The sequence below is a fragment of the Phyllostomus hastatus genome, unplaced genomic scaffold, assembly GCF_019186645.2.
Source record: "Phyllostomus hastatus isolate PE091 unplaced genomic scaffold, TTU_PhHast_1.1 phas_scaffold_129, whole genome shotgun sequence".
Lineage (NCBI taxonomy): Eukaryota > Metazoa > Chordata > Mammalia > Chiroptera > Phyllostomidae > Phyllostomus > Phyllostomus hastatus.
In genome coordinates, this window is record NW_025334009.1 from 32,920,662 (window position 1) to 32,942,096 (window position 21,435).

Genomic DNA, 21,435 nt, shown 5'->3' on the forward strand with positions numbered 1-21,435 from the left:
CCAATGTCTTTAATGAACACAGATGTAAAAATCCTCAAAAAGATTATCAGTAAGTCAAAATTTAAAATGTATTGAAAAAATTATGAGTGAGGACACCAAAAAAGGAATTTATTTATTAAAAATTGTGAATTTATTCTTACATGTTTAAATTTTAATCATCTTCAAAGTACTCTCCATTTGATGCAATACACCTATCAAGACTTTTTTCCACTGCTCAAAACAATTTTTGAACTCATTGATTTTGACGCCTTTTAATGCTTCTGCCGTTTTTTGTTTCACCTCTTCTACATCAGCAAAACATTTCCCTTCGAGGACTTTTTTCACCCAGGAAAACAAAAAAAAAAAAGTTGCTCAAGATGAGATCTGGTGAAAAGGTAGGGTGAGGCAGGGGGTGGTCATGCTGTTTTTTGTTCAAAAACTGCTCAACACTCAACTGAGGGTATGTGCTCATAAATCACCCATCACGAAACTGGACAAACACATCGAAATTCTTCTAAAAATTCACTGAAGCCAAATGCAGCCTCTCACAACAATGCCAGCTGGTACATTAATACAGGTGGGCTCTTAGAACACTCACCTAGTGGGGAAAGCCTTTGTTACAAGGGGCTCACCCTCCAGAAGATAATCTGTTTTTTTTGGAGGTCCCCCCTCATACATCATAACCATCTGGGGCTTATCCTAGGTATGTAAGGTTGGTTGACATTTGAAAATCAAATAATGTAACCCATCACATTAAGAGACAAAACAGAAAAATCACATGGTCATATCAACAGATGCAGGAAGAACATTTGACAAAATCCAACACCCATACATGATTAAAAGTAAAACAAAACAACTTTCATCAAACTAAAATAGATGAGAACTTCCTCAACTTGATAAAAGGAAAAAATATGTATATACACACACAAAAATCCTACACTAGCAATATATATAATGGTGAGAAAATAGAAGCTTTCTCTCTAAGATCAGAAACAATGCAAGAATGTCTCTTCTCACAATTCCTTTTCAACACAGTACTGGAAGTCCAGGCTAATGTAATAGACAGGAAAATGGAATTAAAAATACACAGACTAGGAAGGGGGAAAAACATCACATTTTCCTGGTATGCAAATTACTTGACTGTCTACATAGAATATCTGAAAGAACAGACAAACAAAACCCACCTGGAACTAACAAGCAGTTATAGTAAGGTTGTAGACTATAAAGTTAATATATAAAAATCAGTAACTTTCATATATACAGGCAATAAACAAGTAAAATGTCAAATATAAACACATTAGCATTTATATTAGTGCCACCCCCAAACAAATACTTACATACAAATCCTACAAAATATGGAGAATACACTATATAAAGGAAAACTACAAAACTCTGATGAAAGAAATCTAGTAACTAAATAAATGGAAAGCTTCTCATCCATGTTCATGGATAGGAAGACTCAATAGTATCAAAATGGCAGTCCTTCCCAACTTGATTTATAGATCCAACACAATCCAAATCAAATTTGAGCAAGATATTTTGTGTATGTCACAAACTGATGTTGAAGTTTATATAAAAAGCAAAGACCCAGAATATCCAATGTAATATTAAAGGAGAAGCACAAAGTTTAAAAGCTGATACTACTCAACTTCAAGACTTACTATAAGGCTATAATAACCAAACAGTGTGATACTGGCAAAAGAACAGACAAACAGATCAGAGGAACAAGTAAGAGTCCAGAAACAGACCCACACAAATACATTCAACTGATCTTTGACAAAGGAGCAAAGGTGACACAATGGAGAAAAGATAGTCTCTTCAACATACGGTGCTGAAACTGAACATCCACATGCAAAAAATAAATAAACCTAGACATATCAATAGATCTTACACTGTTTACAAAATGAACTCAAAATGAATGAAAGATCTAATGCAGATCTTTCTACATTAGAAAGATCTGATGTAGATCTGGTGTGGCTCAGTGGAATGAGTGCCAGCCTGTGAACCAAAGGGTCCCAGGCTCAATTCCTAGTCAGGGCACATGCCTGGGTTGCAGGCAGGGTCCTCAGTTGAGAGTGTGCAAGAGGCAACCTATCGATGTTCCTCTTGCATATCAATGTTTCTCTCCCTCTTTCTCCCCCACTTCTCCTTTAATAAAATTAATTAAATCTTTAAAAAATAAAAGACCTAAATGTAAACACAAAAGAATAAAACTCTGAAAAGGTAACGAAGAAAATCTAGATGACCTTGGACCTGGTGCTTACTTTTTAGACACAAGAGTAAAGTAAAGGCACAAGCTATGAAAAAATAGCTGGTAAACTGGACTTCACTACAATTAACAACTTCAGCTAGGCAAAGACACTGTCAAGAGAATGAGGTGACAAGTCACAGATTGGGAAATAATATTTATAAAAACATTTTTGTCTTTCTAACATGTAAAGTACTACTGAAAATATATGAAGAATGCTTAAACTCATCGATAAGAAAACAAACAACCTGCTTAAAATATGGGCTAAAGGCCTGAATCAACACCTCACTAACGATGATATACAAATGGCAGATAAGCATATGAAAAAATACTCAATATCATATCATTAGTGAATTGCAAATTAAAAAAACAACAATACCTATGAAAATCCAGAATACTAAGAAAACCAAATAATGTTGAGGATGCAAAGCAACAGGAACTCTATTACATTACTGGTGGGAATGCAAAATGGTACAGGAACTTTGGAAGACAGTCTGGCAGTTTCTTGCAAAACTAAGGAAACTCTTACCATATAATCCAGCAATCCACTCCTTGGTATTTACCCAAAGGAAATGAAAACTTATGTCCAATAAAAAAATTTATAGAAACACTTATAGTAGTAGTAGCTTTGTTCATAATTGCCGTAACTTGAAAGCATCCAAGATGTACTTTAGTACATGAATGAATAAACAAACTGTGGTATATATGACAATAAAGTATTTCTCAGCACTAAAAAGAAATGAGCTATCAAGCAATAAAAAGAGATGCAGGATGTTCAAATGCATATTACTAAAGAAGCCAATCTGAAACAGCTACATTCTATATTATTTCAACAACATGGCATTCTGGAAAAAGCAAAACTATAAACACAGTAAGAGTGAAAAAAGATTAGCAATTGTCATGGGTTAGGGGGTAGGAAGGATAAGATGAATACATGGAGCACAAAAAATTTTTAAGGCAGTGAAACTTTCAGTATGGTGCTATAATGATAAACGCATGTCATTTGTACATTACCAAAACCTACAGAATGTTACAACACCAAGAGTGAACCCTAATGTAAACTCTGGACTTCGGGTGTTAACAACATGCCAATGAAGGTTTATCAGCTGAACAGATGTACTACTCTGGTATACGATGTTCATAGTGGGCATGGCTGCATGTGTGTGGGGTAAGGAAATATGGAAGTCTCCATATCATGTGTTCAATTTTGCTGTGATCCTAAAACTATCTTAAACATTAAGTCTTTAAAAAAAAACAAAACAACAATTTATCAACAGATCAACATTTTCAGCAGATGATAATTTATCCTTGACTTATTTTTCCCTAGACAATTTTATGATTTCATGTAGACTGAAGCATGAGTGTGCAAGAGTGCATGTGTAAACAAAGAAACAGAAGCACAATGCCCTCCCTGTCTGCTTAAACATGCAGTACCCCCATCTGTTTATCATGTATTCAGCCACAAATGAGAGGGGGGAAAAATAAAATGCAGAATGTAACTAGTAGTCTGCTCATTTCCTAGCACAACATCCTGTTTTATAAATTCTTATTAACTGAATCAAAAACAAGGGGTTAAATAGCAGTATCTGAAGCATAGTTTATTTCCAATTACATGCAGTTTCACCTGTGAAGTACAAGGTCCTATTCTTTAATCAGACAAATCCACTCTTTAAGTAGACATATAATATAACCTCATTAATTCAGGCCCCTCTCTGTATCATTTCTAAATTTCACATGAGTTATCTTAAAGAATCTCATAGCTGTGAATATACACACATGCACAGGTAGATGATTGAGGTACCACATGATTTGCTAAGCAAAGCAACTATTAAAATGACAATGGAATTATTTTTAAAACTGCTTTTTTAAACTGCTTTTCAATAATTTCAATAAGTACTACACTGTAACTACATTAAACTAATATACTCATTTATTATTTTCACTAGAATTATAATTCTGTTACCTATGTTATGACATCAAATTAAGCATAGTAAGAGAAAATATTTGTCTAATATAACACACATGAATATACATCCTTTATACTATACAAAATTTAAGTAGCATTGTATCAAGAAAGCAAAGTTCCGAACACTATTCCTATTAAAATTTAGCTTATAGCCCTGGGTGGTGTGGTTCAGTGGATTGAGTGCCGGCCTGTAAACCAAAGGGTTGCTGGTTGGATTCCTAGTCAGGGCACATGCCTGGGTTGCGGGCCAGGTCCCCAGTAGAGAGTGTGGGACAGGCAACCATGCATGGATGTTTCGCTCCCTCTCTTTCTCCCACCCTTCCCCTCTCTCTAAAAATAAGTAAAATCTTTTTTAAAAATTAGCTTATATATGAGAAAGATTTTCTAGCTCTTTTAGTGAATAAAAAGAATGCCCAAGTAGAGTTAGATCCTCCAAGTTATACAGCAATTCACATTACAAAATGGCCCAAATAATAAATGGACAACATTAAGAAACAAGAAATAGTAGTAAACTTTTGAAACATTAATCTAGAAAATCTCAAATATTAAATACACAAGATAATTTATGCCAAAACTGAATTACATGTTCAATGGGACAAAAATTACAATTTCACCAAAAACATAGGTTGTTTGTTATTTTGATCTTTCTCTTCTAATAACATATTATAAAAAGCTATCCTTCTTAAAACTTTTGGGGTAATATAACCTCAAAATCAAAATGATATATATCAGAGTGGTTTAGGAGTTTGGGTCTAAAGCCAGACTGTCTAGGCTCTTAGAACAGATATGTTTTCTAACTCTGTAACACACCATGCCTCAGTATTCCCATCCCTCAAAAAGTAATAATAGAGGAAGAACCATATTTAATATGATTGTTAAGAGAAGTAATTGGAAGAATGTCTGTAACTTTTTAGTAAATATTAACTCCTAGCCTACTGCTGGAAGGAAAAGATAAAAACATAAAATAATGTCAGCTCTACAATGGCAAGTATTTGTCTTTTCATAGCTATATTATTAATGCCTAAAACCTAATAGGTATACTTTGTTGAATTAACAAAGTATGTGCATATAAATACATAAAAGCAGAGGATACAAAATCCAAAGTCGAGTTAATAAACTGACCAAAGTTTGTAGCTTTTCTGTTTAAAAGAAAACCAAAAACTGTTGAGGGTTGCATTCTCACTGGTCATGACTCATTTAGCAGTGACACTTAAAGCTGGTGAAGGGGGAAAGAAGGAAGCTAAGCAGTCATTAGGAGGTGAGTTGAAGGAGTAGCATTTATTAAATTGGAGGAGAGTTAAATCTGGAAAAACCCCCATAAATGATCTTATACACACATGCAATCCCACAACACAGATGAATGTCCCTGGACTTAAAGAAAATAACAAGCCAAAATAAGACTCTCTCTTGAAGAAAGCTATCAGTTTTTTGGTATTGATCAATCTTTCCCCAAAACTTTACACATTAACCTCTGAAAACTCCATGATAAACACATTCCAGCTTTCCCCCAAAATTCTGCCTCCATATCATCTTCGTATCTAGTCACATTTTACATTCAGTACTATCCTAATTTTATCATAAACTCCATCACGAAATGGCACCTAGAACCTAAATGCTCTCCAGAATCTCATCTTCCACATTAATACCTCTTTCATTACTCTACTCTAATTCCAAAGTGCTTGTTATTTCCTGTACAAAACCAACTCTCTTCTGCTTCTGTGATGTTGTACATACTACCTTATGGCCCATACGCCTCTCTTCCTGAAACAACTGGAAAGCTCCAACCTTCCTGAAATCTAGGCAGAGTTAGGTCTCTCACATTTACATTCATTTAGGTGGTACAGCCCACTCAAAGTATTTTTGCAATATATTGTGTAGGTGCATATAATATTGTTTCATGAATAGTAGTGTTACAAATTTCATTCAGTTACCTTTTATGATTCAACTTCATGTTGACTTTTTAAAATAAACTTTATTTTTTAAAGCAGTTTTAAATTCACAGCAATTGTCACATATTTCCAGTGATTAATTCACACTTCTAAGCTCTTCAAGAGACTGTATGATCTTTTAGGAAGAACTGCCTTCCCATTCTGTTCCTATGGAATTGTCTACTACCTGGTCGAACAATTACCAAGTGTAAACATAAAGACATATGTTGCCATTAACATTAATAAAGAGTTTTTAATGCTATTGTGCATGGAATCTTTTCCTCATAATTTCTAACTACAAAAAGTAAATTACGTGATTTACCTTTTAATTTAACTGAAATTTCTCACTTCTGGAAATCTGTAAAATGCTAAGGCTACAGAGGAAGTCAGATTAGGGCCCTGGCTGGCGTAGCTCAGTGGATTGAGCTTGGGCTGTGAACCAAAGTATCGCATGTTCGATTCCCAGTCAGGGTACATGCCTGGGTTGCAGGCCATGACCCCCGGCAACTGCACATTGATGTTTCTCTCTCTATCTCCCTTCCTTCCCTCTCTAAAAATAAATAAATAAAATCTTAAAAAAAAAAAAAAAAGGAAGTCAGATTACAGTAGGCTCTAGCCCTGGTTCCTCTCTCCTGAAGAATATTCACTCTTGGCCAAAGTAATATACACGGTGTGTAAGTGTCCACCTAAGTACTATGTGAAGGGAGAAAAATCTAAGAGAATCCAAACAGAGTTGGACATATCTGAACTAGAGCTTTGATGACAGAACAGAATAAGTAGTCAGATGCAAAATAACAAATCTAACAAACAGGAGCAAAATCATAATCACAGAACCAAGAGGAAAGTGAATATAAAGTATTGTATCAAGACCAGAACAGATTGGAAAACAATAATTAAAGTTCAAAGACTATAGAAATGTAATACGTGGACCTATGGCAGAGTCAAGACATTCATTTATATCTCTATTACTAATCCAACTAAATTAAACATTTGAAAAGGATTACAGACATAATTCATTAACATTTTAAGAGAAAAGCTTAAATTTAAATAAATTAATTTAAATTTAAAGCCCTCAAAACTATTCTTATACTATATTAGATCATACAACTCATTGATCACAAACAAATGTTACTGATTGGCCTGCTCTAAATTTAAAGTGTTTAAAATGCCAAAAAGTAAAAATGAACCCAAAGAAATGAAGTTGTCTATATTAAATCACCCTGCATTAAATATTTGAAAGAATACTTGCAAATAGAAAACTGACAAAATTACAGTAATGTTTCCATATGCTTTATATGAAATCTTCATTGTGATTTTTAAAAATTACAGTTTTTCCAATATTCAAATACCACCACCACTTAACTTCTCCCAGCTGATCATTATACCCTTTGAGATATTTTCCTAATGAACATACCTATTTACACAAATAAGAACCGTCTAAGAGCTTCATAAAGAAATATATGTCACCAGTTTAATGACTGCACAGAAGGAACCATATTCCAAATATGCCCTTTGCCTAAAGCAAATAAACATGTTAAAGAGTTTCTGAAAAAAATTTAAACTTATGGGAGAATGTCCTTTAAAAAAACACCTTATCAATAATAAAGTTGTATAGTCCAATAATTTTCATGTAACAATTATTTCAACCATTACCTTACCACAATCCTAAGAAAAAATTATGAAATTTAACAAAAACACAGAGGGTGAATTTTCTTAATCTGATGAAGAAAACATCACTGAAGGCCAACTTTTTTTTCAATATCCCTTAAAATATGTGTGAATATACTAATCCATTAAATAAAGCTTTCCGGAAACAAAAATTAACATTTCCCCATGATTTATGGCTGAAGTTTATCTTTTCATAGAATCACTATCGCCATCTTTTATTAACTGTAAAATATTTATTTGCAAAACTGGATCTGTACTAATTCTAATTTTGAAAAAGAACAGTGTTAAAAACCTTTCTCAGTGCATTGTGCACATTTCTGTTCCTTTAATTAGGGATAAATCTGTAGTCCCCAAGAGATATTCTGAAATATCTTAACGCAAACTTAAAAAGCCAAAACCATCTTCTTTTGGTGCCCACCATTTCATACCTCCACTGGTACTTAAAATCTTATTTTTTTGTCCTTAAATTTTATTTATTTTTTTTATTTTAATCATTGTTCAAGTACAGTTTTCTCCCTTTTACTCCCATTCCAGCCCACCCACCCAACCTTCCCCACTTCCCTCCCATTACCACCCTCCCCCTAGTTTTTGTCCATGTGTCCTTTAAATTTGTTCTTGTAAACCCTTCCCATTCTCCCCTGAAATTCCCTCTTCTCCCCCTCTGGTCACTGTCAGACTATCCTCTATTTCAGTGTCTTTGGTTATATTTTGCTTGTTTCTTTGTTTTGTTGTTTAGGTTCCTGTTAAAGGTGAGATCATATGGTATTTGTCTTTCACTACCTGGCTTGTTTCACTTAGCATAATGCTTTCCAGCTCCATCCATGCTGTTGCAAAGAGTAGGAGCTCCTTCTTTCTTTCTGCTGCATAGAATTCCATTGTGTAAATGTACCATAGTTTTTGATCCATTCATTTACTGATGGGCATCTAGGTTGCTTCCAGCATCTAGCTATTGTAAATTGTGCTGCTATGAACATCGGGGTGCAAAGGTTCTTTTGCATTGGTGTTTTAGTGTTCTTAGGATAGAGTCCCAGCAGCGGAATTGGAGGGTCAAAAGGCAGATCCATTTTTAGTTTTCTGAGGAAGTTCCATACTGCTTTCCATAGTGGTTGTACCAGTTTGCAGTCCTACCAACAGTGCACTAGGGTCCCCTTTTCACCACAACCTCTCCAACACTTGTTGTTTGTTGCTTTGTTTATGATGGCCATTCTGACTGGTGTGAAGTGGTATCTCATTGTGGTTTTAATTTGGCATCTCTCTGACAGCTAGAGATATTGAACATTGTTTCATGTGTCTTTGGATCTTCTGTATGTCCTCCTTGGAGAAGTGTCTGTTCAAGTCCTTTGCCCATTTTTTAATTGGGTTGCTTGTTGTTCTTAGAGTGGAGTCGTGTAAATTCTTTATATATTTTGGAGATTAAACCTTTGTCTGAGGTATCATTGGCAAATATGTTTTCCCATACAGTTGGTTCTCTTTTTATTTTGATACTGTTTTCTTTAGCTGTGCAAAAGCTTTTTATTTTGATGAGGTCCCATTTGTTTATTCTTTCCTTTATGTCCCTTGCTCTAAGAGAGGTACTTAAAATCTAATCATAAATGCAAGACAATGCTAGACATGTTTGTATGCAAAAATGTTTTAGATTGTAAGAGCCTGCTCTTAAGGAACTTAACAATCAATAAGACAGAAAAAAATACAGAATCCATGATAGGTAGACTTTTAAGTTTCTTGATATAAAGAATATGTGTCTATTAAGTTTGATGGAGCTGTGCATAAACAAATTTTATAGGACCATGCTCAGAAAGATATAGGTTCTTAATAAATCCTTACGACTAAACTTCAAAGAATGTGGCCAAACCACATTCTTACAAAGAGCAAATTATTACAAAGAGCAAATTAATTACAAAGAGCAAAATAGTAATACAGTGGTACTTTGTTACTCCCTCGTTAATTTATTCTGGAACTCATGAGAATACCAAAACTCATGAGTACCAACAATGCAGCATCTTCTCTTGTGGCATGGTAACTGACTCATACAAGTTCTAGCAAGTGCACCGAGTCCTGAAACATTTTTTTCTTGTCAAAATGCAATGAGCACAGGGTTTGAACAAGTTGGAAAGCCAAAAAGTGCTGAGGTATGATTGTATTATATTGGAGAAAGCCACAGAACATCCCTTAATGAAGAAATCATAGTTAACACCAATAATTAGTCCTCCTGGTATGGACAGTATAACTTCAGTTCTGTGGTATTCTTGCCAAAAACAAAAATCTGAATATAATCACAAGGATAATTACATAAACCCAAACAGAAGGACATTCTACAAAATAACTGGCCAGAATTCTTCAAAAGTGTCAAGGGCATGAAAGACTGAGAAAAAGCTGAGGAACTCTGCCTGGTTAGAAGAAAGACATGACAACTAAATGTAATGTGTAATTCTAGAATGAATCCTGGATCAGAAAATGGACATCACTGGGACAACTGATAAAATTTAGTAAGGTCTGAATCTTAGTTAATAGTATAGTATCAGTTTTGTTAATTGTGCAAGTGTAATGGCCAAGGTATAAGGGTGAAGCAGAGTGTTTACTCATGACAATGAGGGAAGGTATTTGTTTCCTTAAATGATATGGCCATGTGGCAATGATGCAGTTTACAATTTATAAGGCACACCAACTTAGAAATGTCATTCTTAATTTTTTTTTTACTTTAAGAGAGTCTTCTATCAAACTCTGAACACCCAAATATTAGACACAATTTTTTATATTATGCTGTTTCAATTTTGGATCATTTAAATTGTATAGCCCATGATCACACCACAGCAATGTGCTGATCAATAAACCATGAGTTCCAAAGAATGTTAACTTAATAATTTCAGGCTAGGTCAACATAATTTGGTGTTATAATATGAAACTGTAGATTATACACTTGTATATTTACTGTTAAATAAAAACTATGTTCCATAATTAGAAGAAAATTAACTTGAAGAGAAGGAAACTTTAGCAGAGACTGCAAAATGGCCTAGAATATTCCAATAGAAGGCTTTTCAGAATCCACTGGCTGTGAAATGGGGGCTGGAGCAGAAAGTTAGGTGAAGTGTATATATAAGTCTCAGAACAATTATAACCACACTGTTCCATGACTGCTCACTGGAACACCATACTTGCCAGCTGCCCCAGGCAATCATCTTGATTAAATATACTCCAGAGATGTCCCTGATCAGGTTTCTCCTCTTTATGTCTCCAGTGTTTCCCAATGCCATACTCCCTAGCTTCAATAGTAGTGATTCAGGGAATTAGTGAAAGTGCAAACACTATTGTAGTAAGTACAAAATTGTAGGATATTATCATTGTTGCAGCTTAATATAGTCTCACATAATGCTCTGGTTTAATGCAGAGTATTATATTTAATTACCAGTTTGCTAGAGTTATTTCTCATGTCTCAGTTCTTACAAACAGGCAGCATTTCTGTCACGTGCTCTTTTTAAACATTAGATACTCTAGAGACAACAAAAACTCAACTAAAATCTGTACAGTATGAGTGATTCCATGTATTAAGTGTCTGGGACAACTAATGTTTTGCATTAATTCCCAAAACACTTACTATATGAATGGCAAACCTAAATTATATTCAAGTCTCTCTTGATTTCACTGCTCAGGGCTGTATTTTTTATCTCCCCAACCACAAAAGGTCTATAAGGGATATTCTTATGAGAGCTAAGTTTCACTTCAGAGAATCTGGTGAAAAGGCTAAACATATAAAGGTGAAGTTTTCTGGTACATAACTTACTACCTTTCTTCTACTACTCCAACCCCATGCTCTATTATACGTAAAATGGTAAGTTTCATTGTCTTCATCAGCCCCAGTTGCCAGTGTTCACACTTTTCTATACCTCCAGTTCACCTAAACCCACCTCCATTCCTCTTCTTCCATTTCTATAACCTCTTAACATTTCAAATGTAACAGTCACAGAACTAAGTGATAAATCTTTTCTTCCAAAGTTTCACAAAATATTACTACCCATGCCATACATGGCACCTATTCACAAAATGCTTTGTTTTATATTTCTACCTATTTTGAGCTTTACATCAAGGCCATGGTCTGGGACATCTTCATATAGAAACATCTCAGCTACCTGGAGCATAGCTGAAAACTAGGTGAAATATTCTCCCATACTCTGAATTCTCTTAGTTACCTACTGTCCCTTATTTACTCCACCTGTATACCACCCTATAATATTATTCATGAGTACCATCTACTCACTTCTTAACCACTGCTCTTCACATTTACCCTTTAATATTATTCATGAGTATCATATGCTCACTTCCTAACCACTGCTCTTCACATTTGGTGAAGATATTTGCACCTTGGTCAGACTTCTTCCTCACCATAAGTCCTATCATCATGGGCAATGTCTATCTACAACCCAAGTCTCAAGTTTATTGAACCTTTTCAAGTCCAATGACCTTCACACACATCCTTTGTAATTTAGCAACCAACTCTGACAGCCAACGTAACCAAATCTTTCGATGTTCACAGCTCTCTTGTGGCCACGCTATCTTTATATCTGTTCCTCAATCACAGCCTAGCACTTACTCCTTACATTGGCCACCTGTCCTTTCATTATCTCCTCAGTATGCCTACACATGAATGATCTCGTAAACTACTTCCTCACCAACACTTTTTATCTCTGGTCCTTCTGTAGGGTCTGTCTTGCATGAAAGTCTAAGCCTAAAATAGTTGCACAAACCATCTTCTCTTAAACATCCAAGCTATTAAACAGTGTTGGAAAAAGGATCACAGAGACATGAAAATTGATACCACCCTAAATTTTGGTCTCCAATATCAGGTAGAATCTTAATCCCACTGAAGAAATCTTTCTTTATGTTCATGTTGGGATCCCTCTCCCATTGTTTTCAACAAGTAGTCTAAAAATTTTCACTAAAACACTTTTGTATAGGCAACTTCTACCCTCAAACTTCATTTTTTAAAAAAAAGAGATTACTAGTTACAAACTACCTGGTTTGATGTATTGTCTCTACCTCACTTATTCTTTGTCCTTCAATATTATCTCAGAAAATAGTGTCCTTCCCCTTGCTCTTGGTCCTTCCTCCCCATGTCAATATTTCATTTTCTACTAGCTCTTTCCCTAAGTCTACAAATGACTCAAGTGTCCCATCTATCACTGAAAAATATAAAAACTACAGCTCATAGCCTCACTAGGTACCACACTCCACTTTCCTTCCTACAGAAGCAACTCACAAAAAAAGCACAGTTTCCATATCACTTTCCATTCCTTCCTATAGTGTTTTTTAAAATGTTATTTTAATCCTGATTCTCAGGTGAAACTACTCTTTCAAAAAAAAGTAGAAAACATTTTATAATACTATGAAATTATTGACAACTTAATATTTCTTAGTTATCTTTTATAGATACACACTAAAATATTTACAGATGAAATTATATACCAGGGAAATGAATAAAGGATTCAAGGTGTGCAGATGAAACAATATTAGCCATGAGTTGATAACTGTTGAACATGGATAACAGTTATATAGGGATTCACTATACAATTAATGGGTTGGCCAAAAAATTCGTTTAGTTTTTCCGAAAAACAAAAGACACATCTTTGGCTGTGGCTGGTGTGGCTCAGTGGTTGAATGTTGGTCTGTGAACCAAAAATAAAATAAAATAAACAAAATCTTAAAAATAAAAAGACACATCCTTTATTGTCACCAACCATTTTATTCATTTGAATATTTTGAGTATGTCGGCTATCTCCCAAATGGTATAAAGTTGAATGTTCCCAATTAATGTCTCAATTTGATTGCTATCAACTTTGGCTGACCTACCTGATCATGGAGCATCACCCAGCAAGAAATCTCCAGCATGAAACTTTGCAAACCACTTCTGACATGTTCGATCAGTCACAGCACCTTCTCCATACACTGCACAATCTTTTTTTTTTGCATTTCAGCTGCATTTTTACCTTTCTTGAAACAGTAACATGCCAAAAATATTGTGTTATGTTCTTCCATCTTCAATATGAAAATAGCTACACAAAAATTCATCAATTTTTATGGTTTTTTACAAATGCATACTGGTATGACAGTTGTCATAGTACAATCTAACAAACTTGTTTTGAATGAAGTTCGAGACAACTAAGTGCTACTAGAGCCATCTTATGGGAGAAACCGAATGAATTTTTTAGCCAACTCCATACATCTAGTTTTATTTATGCTTTAAAATTTCCTTAATAAAAAGCTCATAATAATAAAAACACAGATGTAACCTTTCAAAAGACTATGGTTTTTAAACACCACAGAAGTCACAGAGATGACTCCAGAATCTTTATTTCAGATCTGACACTATTATCCTTTCCATATACACTTTCTTAGATGCAAAACTGACTTTTTTGTGACATTCCTATTTTAAACTGAGTTTCTTAATAGTGCCCCACTTCTCTGTTTTTCAAAAAATAAAACTGATTTAATAAAATTAAATTTTACTATGATGTTTTTCCTCCAAATTATTCATCTCAAATAATGAAATCATCTTGTCACCTAAGCTGGAAAATCAGAAGCCCTAAGATCGGCCTTGACTCCTCCTCAACATCTTGCCTATTTTAGGCTTCTAGGACTTCTGGCCAAGATAGAGGCGTAGGCAGATACACTGGGCCTCCTCCTACAACCAGAAGAACAACAACAACAAAAAACAACCAGAACTGGCAAAAAATCAAACTGAATGGAAGATCAACAACCAAAGAGTTAAAAAAACATTCATCCAGATCGGTAGGAGGAGTGGAGACAGGCAGCCAGGGCAGAGACAACTTGAGAAAAGCAGCAGCTGGCGGAGAAGGCAGTCCCACATTTGCTTGCGAATAAACCAGGCAGAACAGCTGGGGAGTGACATAGACCACAACCTAGGGTTCCAGTACAAGGAAGTAAAGCCCCAAAACCTCTGACTGAAAAAATGTGTGGGAGTTGCAGGGGTGGAAGAAAACTCCCAGCCTCACAGGAGAGTTCCTTGGAGAGACCCACAGGGTCCTAGAACGTACACAAAGCCACCCACAGGGGAATCAGCACCAGAGGGGCCCAGTTTGTTTGGGGGAACTGGCGGAAGTGACTGAAATCAGGCAGAGTAAAGGAAGCACTATTGTTCCCTCTCTGGCCCCTCCCCCACATACAGTGTCGCAACCTGGGGACTGGCACATCATGATTACATTACTGAAGATTAAAATGAAGGAGAGAATTCTAGAAGCAGCAAGACAAAAAAGGAGACAGTTACCTACAAAGGAGTGCCCATAAAACTGTCAGGTGATTTATCAAAAGAAACGTCACAGGCAAGAAGGGGCTGGAAAGACGTATTCCAAGCCATGGAAGGCAAGGACCTACATCCAAGATTGCTCTATCCAGAAAAGCTTTCATTTAGAATGGAAGGGCAGATAACAGTGCTTCTCAGATAAGGTCAAGTTCAAGGAGTTCATCATCACCAAGCCCTTATTACATGAAATGTTGGACTTATCTAAGAAAAAGAAGACAAAAAACATGCACAGTAAAATGATAGAAAACTCACAATTACTAACAACCACACTTAAAAACAAACTAAGCAAACAACTAGAACAGGAACAGAACCACAGAAATGGAGATCACATGGAGGGTTAGCATCAGAGGAATGGGAGGGGGGAGGAAGGTACAGAGAATAAGTAGCATAGATGGTAGGTAGAAAATAGATGGGGAGGGTAAGAACAATATGGGAAATGTAGAAGCTAAAGAACTGACACATGGACATGAACTAATGGGGGGAATGTGCGTGGGAGAAGGTGTGCAGGGTGGAGGGGAGTGATGAAGGGAATTGAGACAACTGTAATAGCATAATCAATTAACCATAATAAAAAATTTTTTCTTAAAAGATGCTCAACTGCACTATCAGGGCAATGCAAATAAAAACTACAGTTCTCTCACCTGTAAGTGGCTATTATCAACAAAACAGAAGTGAGGCTGTGGAGAAAAATGAACCTCTTTTCACTCTGGTGGGAATGTAAACTGGTACAACAACTGGGGAAAACAGTTTGGTGGTTCCGCAAAAACTTAAGAGTTACCACATGACCCAGCAATCCCTCTTCTGATATGTACCCAAAATACTGAAACATTGCCCTGGCTGGTGTGGCTCAGTGGATTGAGCCCCGGCCTGTGAACCAAAGGGTCTCTGGTTTGATTCCTAGTCAGGAGGGCACATGGCCTGGGTTGTGGGCCAGATCCCCAGTTGTGGGTGCATGAGAGGTAACCACACATTGTTTCTCTTCCTCTCTTTCCTCTCTGTCTAAAAGTAAGTAAGAATCTTAAAAAAAAAAACACCCAAACTCAAAACATTTATTCACAAAGATATATGCACCCCTATGTTCACTGCAACATTATTCATGGTGGCCAAGACATGAAGACAACCAGTGTCCTTCGATAGAGGATTGGATAGTAAACCATATGGTACATATAAACTATGAAATACTACTCAGCCATAAGATGAAATATAGTATAATGCTGTTTGTGACAACATGGATGGACCAAGAATATTATGCTAAGCAAGACTCAGTCAAAAAAGCTAAGAACCCTATCATTTCACTCATATGTGGAATATAAAACAAACTCAGAGACATGGACAACATGTATGGTGGTTACCAGAAGGAAGAAGGTGGGGAGGGTAGTAAATGGCAAAAGGGGCCAAATATATGGTGACAGATGATTTGAGTTTGCACAGTAGGCACACAATACAATATACAAATCATGTATCATAATAATGTACCCTTGAAACCTATATGACTCTATTAACCAATGTCACCTCAATAAATTTAATTTAAAAAAATAAAGAAAAGATTTAAACACCGTTCACAATGGCAACAAAAGCCATATATCTATAAAAGGTTTCTCATCCTCAACATTATTCATTTTATTGAGCTGCATAATTCTTTGTTGTGGAGGCTAGTCTGTGCATTGTGGAATGGTTAGTAGAATTCCTGGTCTTTTACAACTAGATTCAGCAGCATCTCCCAAATTGTCAAAATAAATGTCTTCAGATAATGCAAATGGTCCTAAGAGGGCAAAATTGCCCCTGATTAAGAACTAGTGAGCAAGAACAAGTACTATTAAAAAAAGAAAAAAGAAAATCTAATTTTATTAAAATACATTAAAAGTTTTGATCAATTCAGAGCCATTCCAAGCTTTGGATGGGGCAACTTAGGCTGTAATTTCTCCCTCAAATGCAATTCAATGCAATTCCATTCTAATTCTAGCTGTTTTTTTTTTTTTTAAGTCTGGTAACAGTAACTCACTTATATAGCATTTACTATATGCCAGCCACTATACACACATTCACAAATTTAATCATCACAAGGGTGGAAAACTCCTCTTAATGTCATTTTACAAATTACAAAAATGAAGTATCCAGTAGTTAAATAAGCCCAGGATCACACTATTACTGAACATGAGTGTCAGGATTCAACCCCAAGCTGACTAGATCTAGAATACATGCCCTTAACCACTTCCCTGTCCCACCTGGCAAAACACTGTAGCACTACAACCCTGGAAAGATTGGAAGAGAAGTGCCTGGAAAACAATTACACTCAGAGAGCCTGAAAGTAGTCAGCTAGATCAAAAAAATCTCTCTACCTTTCCTACTAATTTTGATAGGAATGATCACACCGGTTATTGGAATTTAGCTGTAGTGAAGATACAGGAATTTTCATGCTCTCCTGGTGGTGGTACACACTGATGCAACTATTCGGAAGAATTAGTGAAACTGGGTAAATGCATACTTTAACCCAAGAATACAACTCCTAAATATATACCGATAAGAGGATATGTATGAAAATGCTCTTTTTAGCATTGCTTGTGATAGCAGACAGCTAGGGAAATTACAACATACAAGGTCTGTCCAGAAGGTATCCAGCCACATCCTATGGAAAAGAGACATTTATGAAGAAGATACAAGATACAAGAAACACTGTATATAGAACAATGATGTCTCAGTCTCCCTCAAAGTAGCCACCTTGGGACCTCACACAGTTCTCCCAATCACCATCAGCTGTCTTATCGCATTTTCCTGAATCTCATTGATGGTCTGAAATCTCTTCCCTTTCAAAGATGATTTCAGTTTTGAGAAAAGCCATAAGTCACAGAGCAACAAATCTGGGCTGTAAGGGGCTAAGTCACCTAGGTGATTAGCTGTTTCACAAAAAAACTCTGCACACCAGGTGTGTATGAACCTGCCAATCACCAGTTGTCCATAGCTGTGGCCTTCTGAACCCACTGGAACAGTTTCCTCAGAGGAATGTGCCAGCTTAATGCAAAATCTGATGCAGATTTGTTTCTCTACTCGCTCAGTCATTTTGAATGTGATGACAATACAGTACACCTGTTCACTTAACAACATCTACCGCCCCCACTGACTAGTACAGTGAAGTAGTTTTTTCACGCATGCACATTCCAGTCCACTCCCCCTGGCTGCCAGCTTACATCGATGTGGCAGAAACCATTCTCGTTACATTAACAATGGTTAGACTTTTTCCAGACACACCACCTACATTACCACATTGGAGTAATGGTTAAGTGAAACATGGGAGATGCATAGTATGTAATACTAAGACACCATTAGATTAAAAAAAAATAGAGAACATGAACAGATCTTTTGCATACAAATACATGTGTATCTTAAGCATGTTAAATGAACAGCTATAGGAGGAAAGAATGAATACTGCAAAAAAAGAAAATAAGATGAAAGCAAAACCAATAACAATGTGCCATAAACTGAGGATAGGATTAATTCAACTCTCGGTACCTGTGGTCCAACAAATAAATTTAAGATAATTTCAGAGTCAAAAATATTACAAGTTCTTCTAGAAAGCAACAAATACATATCAAGACCTGTAAATATCAATGATCTAAAATTTAAAAATATCAATACTTTTATGTCCTTAATAAAAAATTGTGAATATATATAAATGGAAAGGTGTCCACTTGTCCTGAACTATTTGTAATAGCAAAAACAAACAAAAACCTAGAAATGACTTAAAAAATATAAAAGATGACCTCTACAACAGATATTTTATATGCACTCATGTGCACAAAAAACCACTAAAAAGAAAATGTTCATATGTAAAATTTGAATAGTGGCTGTCAAGTTACATGTTTATGTGATTTTCTAAAATTTTCTTTAAATTTCCTGGTATTAAATACAAAATAGGAATGCTATTAATAATTACATTAGTTAACAGAATAATCCAGTACTACCAGAACTGCCCCAGGCAGACCAAGATCACTAGGTCACACCGACACTATCATTTAAAAACAAAGTAATTTTTAAAAGTATTTTGAAAGGTCATACTGATAATGGACTTACAGATTTTAGTGTTCAAAAGGCATTTATCGAATTTCTGAAGTGTTTTGTCAAAAAAAAAAATGGGGATGCCCTACCTCTATCTGTATGTAATCTATTATAAAAAGATTTTCTTTAACATCTCAAAGCATTCCCTTAATAAAGGAAATAATAAACCAAAGGTAATTTAGGGTGCCAGTAAACAATGAATAATTTTTTCATGTTATTTTTCCTAGGAAAATCAAACAATCTAATTTAACTATACATACCAACATAGCTATAACTTACTTAATGTATCAATTTAACACCACCATAATCAATATTTTTAAAGCTCTAATATAAAGTAGAAAACAGCAGATACTTAAAATAAGCTACATGTCTGAATCCTATTTCCTACACTAGCTGAATTAACCAGCTGAAATGACTGCCAAGGTGATATTAGCTTATTTTAATACATTATATCTGAATTTTAAACTTCATAATTACATTTGGTATTATTTAACTGCCAAAATTAGTGAAACTGCCCTCATTCTATTACCATTTACAAAAGAGATGGTAGGTAGATACTAATGAAAACTCCGTCATTTCAAAACAAATATTACTGTGTCATTTTTCATAGCTATGTTAATTTTGATTATGGCAGTTCTTATCTAAACTTGATTTTACTCAGTTTAGAGTCCTCAAAACCAAAGTAGACACCCCCACCTCTCTTTTCACACCATTCACATGCCCCTTAACACAGAGGCAGGTTCATGGCACTACCTTAAGAACTCAAGAGAGAGCAGACTAATCTAACTCACATAACCAGAGTTAATTCAGACTTTATTCCTGGTTTTACCATTCTTTCTGACCCTGCACAATCAACAGCCTTCCATGTCTCAACCTAATAAACTCCTCTGAGGTAGGTGCTACAGAAGATAGAATACAGAATGTAACTAATAGCTGTGACAGTGTTTCTTTAGACAACAGTAAAATGAGGAATGGGGACAAAACAAACTTCCAACATTCTTAAAAAGGTTTAGAAAAAAATTTCCCCCAAATCTGTCCTGTCTCACTTTTATTATTCATAAAACTACTTCCAGTAAAACTATATAACAGCAATATAAGTGTTAAATTTTTGTGTGCTGTTCTGTTAAACTTCAAGGTTTAAGAGGATTCCTTCAAAACCCTCTTTCATTTGCTCAATTCTCTTCTCAAGCATATTAGACTCCATTAACAGCCAATCATGTAAGCTGAGCTGCAAGTGACCTGAGAGTTGCCATAGCAACAGCTGCTTTCTGAAATACGTGTTATGCATTTTAAAAGCTCTCACGGAAGATACTACATCTATCAATTAACAACCAAAGCTCAACACAGCACATTACCCAAATGAAACAAAAAACTAAACTACTTAATAGGGCAACTACTTCAAAACAGAAGGGACATTCAATATTCTTGAACCAAAATGTTACTTAGGTTTTTAAATTTCAAAAGTCAAGCTTATAATTAATAACACACAATAACTGCACACCTTTCAGTAATGCACAAAATTGCCAGAGTAAAAAAAGAATAATCAGGACCACATTTAGCAAGGGACCATGGGGATAATGAATGAACATATGGTGTAATAAACTGCCAAATTTTCATGCAACTTTACTAATAGGAAGTTGGCCTTAAAAGTGATACAATAAAATGTTTTCAACACACATATGAAGTGTGTGTGTGTATGTGTGACACACACTTCATGGATAATGAAAAGTATGCAGGCAAACAGTAAACACAAAAGACGTTCTACTGTTCTCAAGAAAAATCACTTTTGGCAATTCATCAGAGACAGATATCTCTTCTTCAAACACTACCCCAAGGAAGTTCAATCTCAAAAAAGATGAACAGCTAGCCAGCATTAAGCACTGAAGTCATTTGAACAATGTGCTATTCTGCAATAAGAAATTTTCAAAAATAAACCTGTCTCTGAAAAATAACTTCAAAATTAACAATGAATGTTCATGATTAAAGGACAAGAGTAAACAAAACTTAGCAAAATCTATTTTAAAACTATACTGAAATATGTAATTCATGTAAATCTACAGAACTCATTGAAAATATTAGTCAAGCCCTGTCCAGTGTGGTTCAGTTGGTTAGAGCATCTTCCCTCAGACAAAAGGTTGAGGGTTCGATTCCCAGTCTGGGCATGTCTGGAAGGCGACCAACCAATGTTCCTCTTTCAAATCGATGTTATTCTCTCTCTCTCTCTCTCTCTCTCTCTCTCCCTCTCTCTCCCTCTCTCTCTCCGCCCCCCGCCAAAAGCAAT

General features: G+C 35.4%; 1 protein-coding gene and 1 pseudogene across 4 annotated transcripts in view; one reads left to right on the top strand and one right to left on the bottom strand.

Annotated features, from left to right (window-relative positions):
- STAG1 (stromal antigen 1) overlaps positions 1 to 21,435 on the bottom strand; it is a 387,806-nt gene that overhangs the window by 295,374 nt on the left and 70,997 nt on the right. The gene's annotated exons all lie outside the window — the stretch shown is intronic.
- The window catches only part of LOC123830414, a 64,127-nt pseudogene continuing 48,073 nt past the window's right edge, over positions 5,382 to 21,435 (top strand).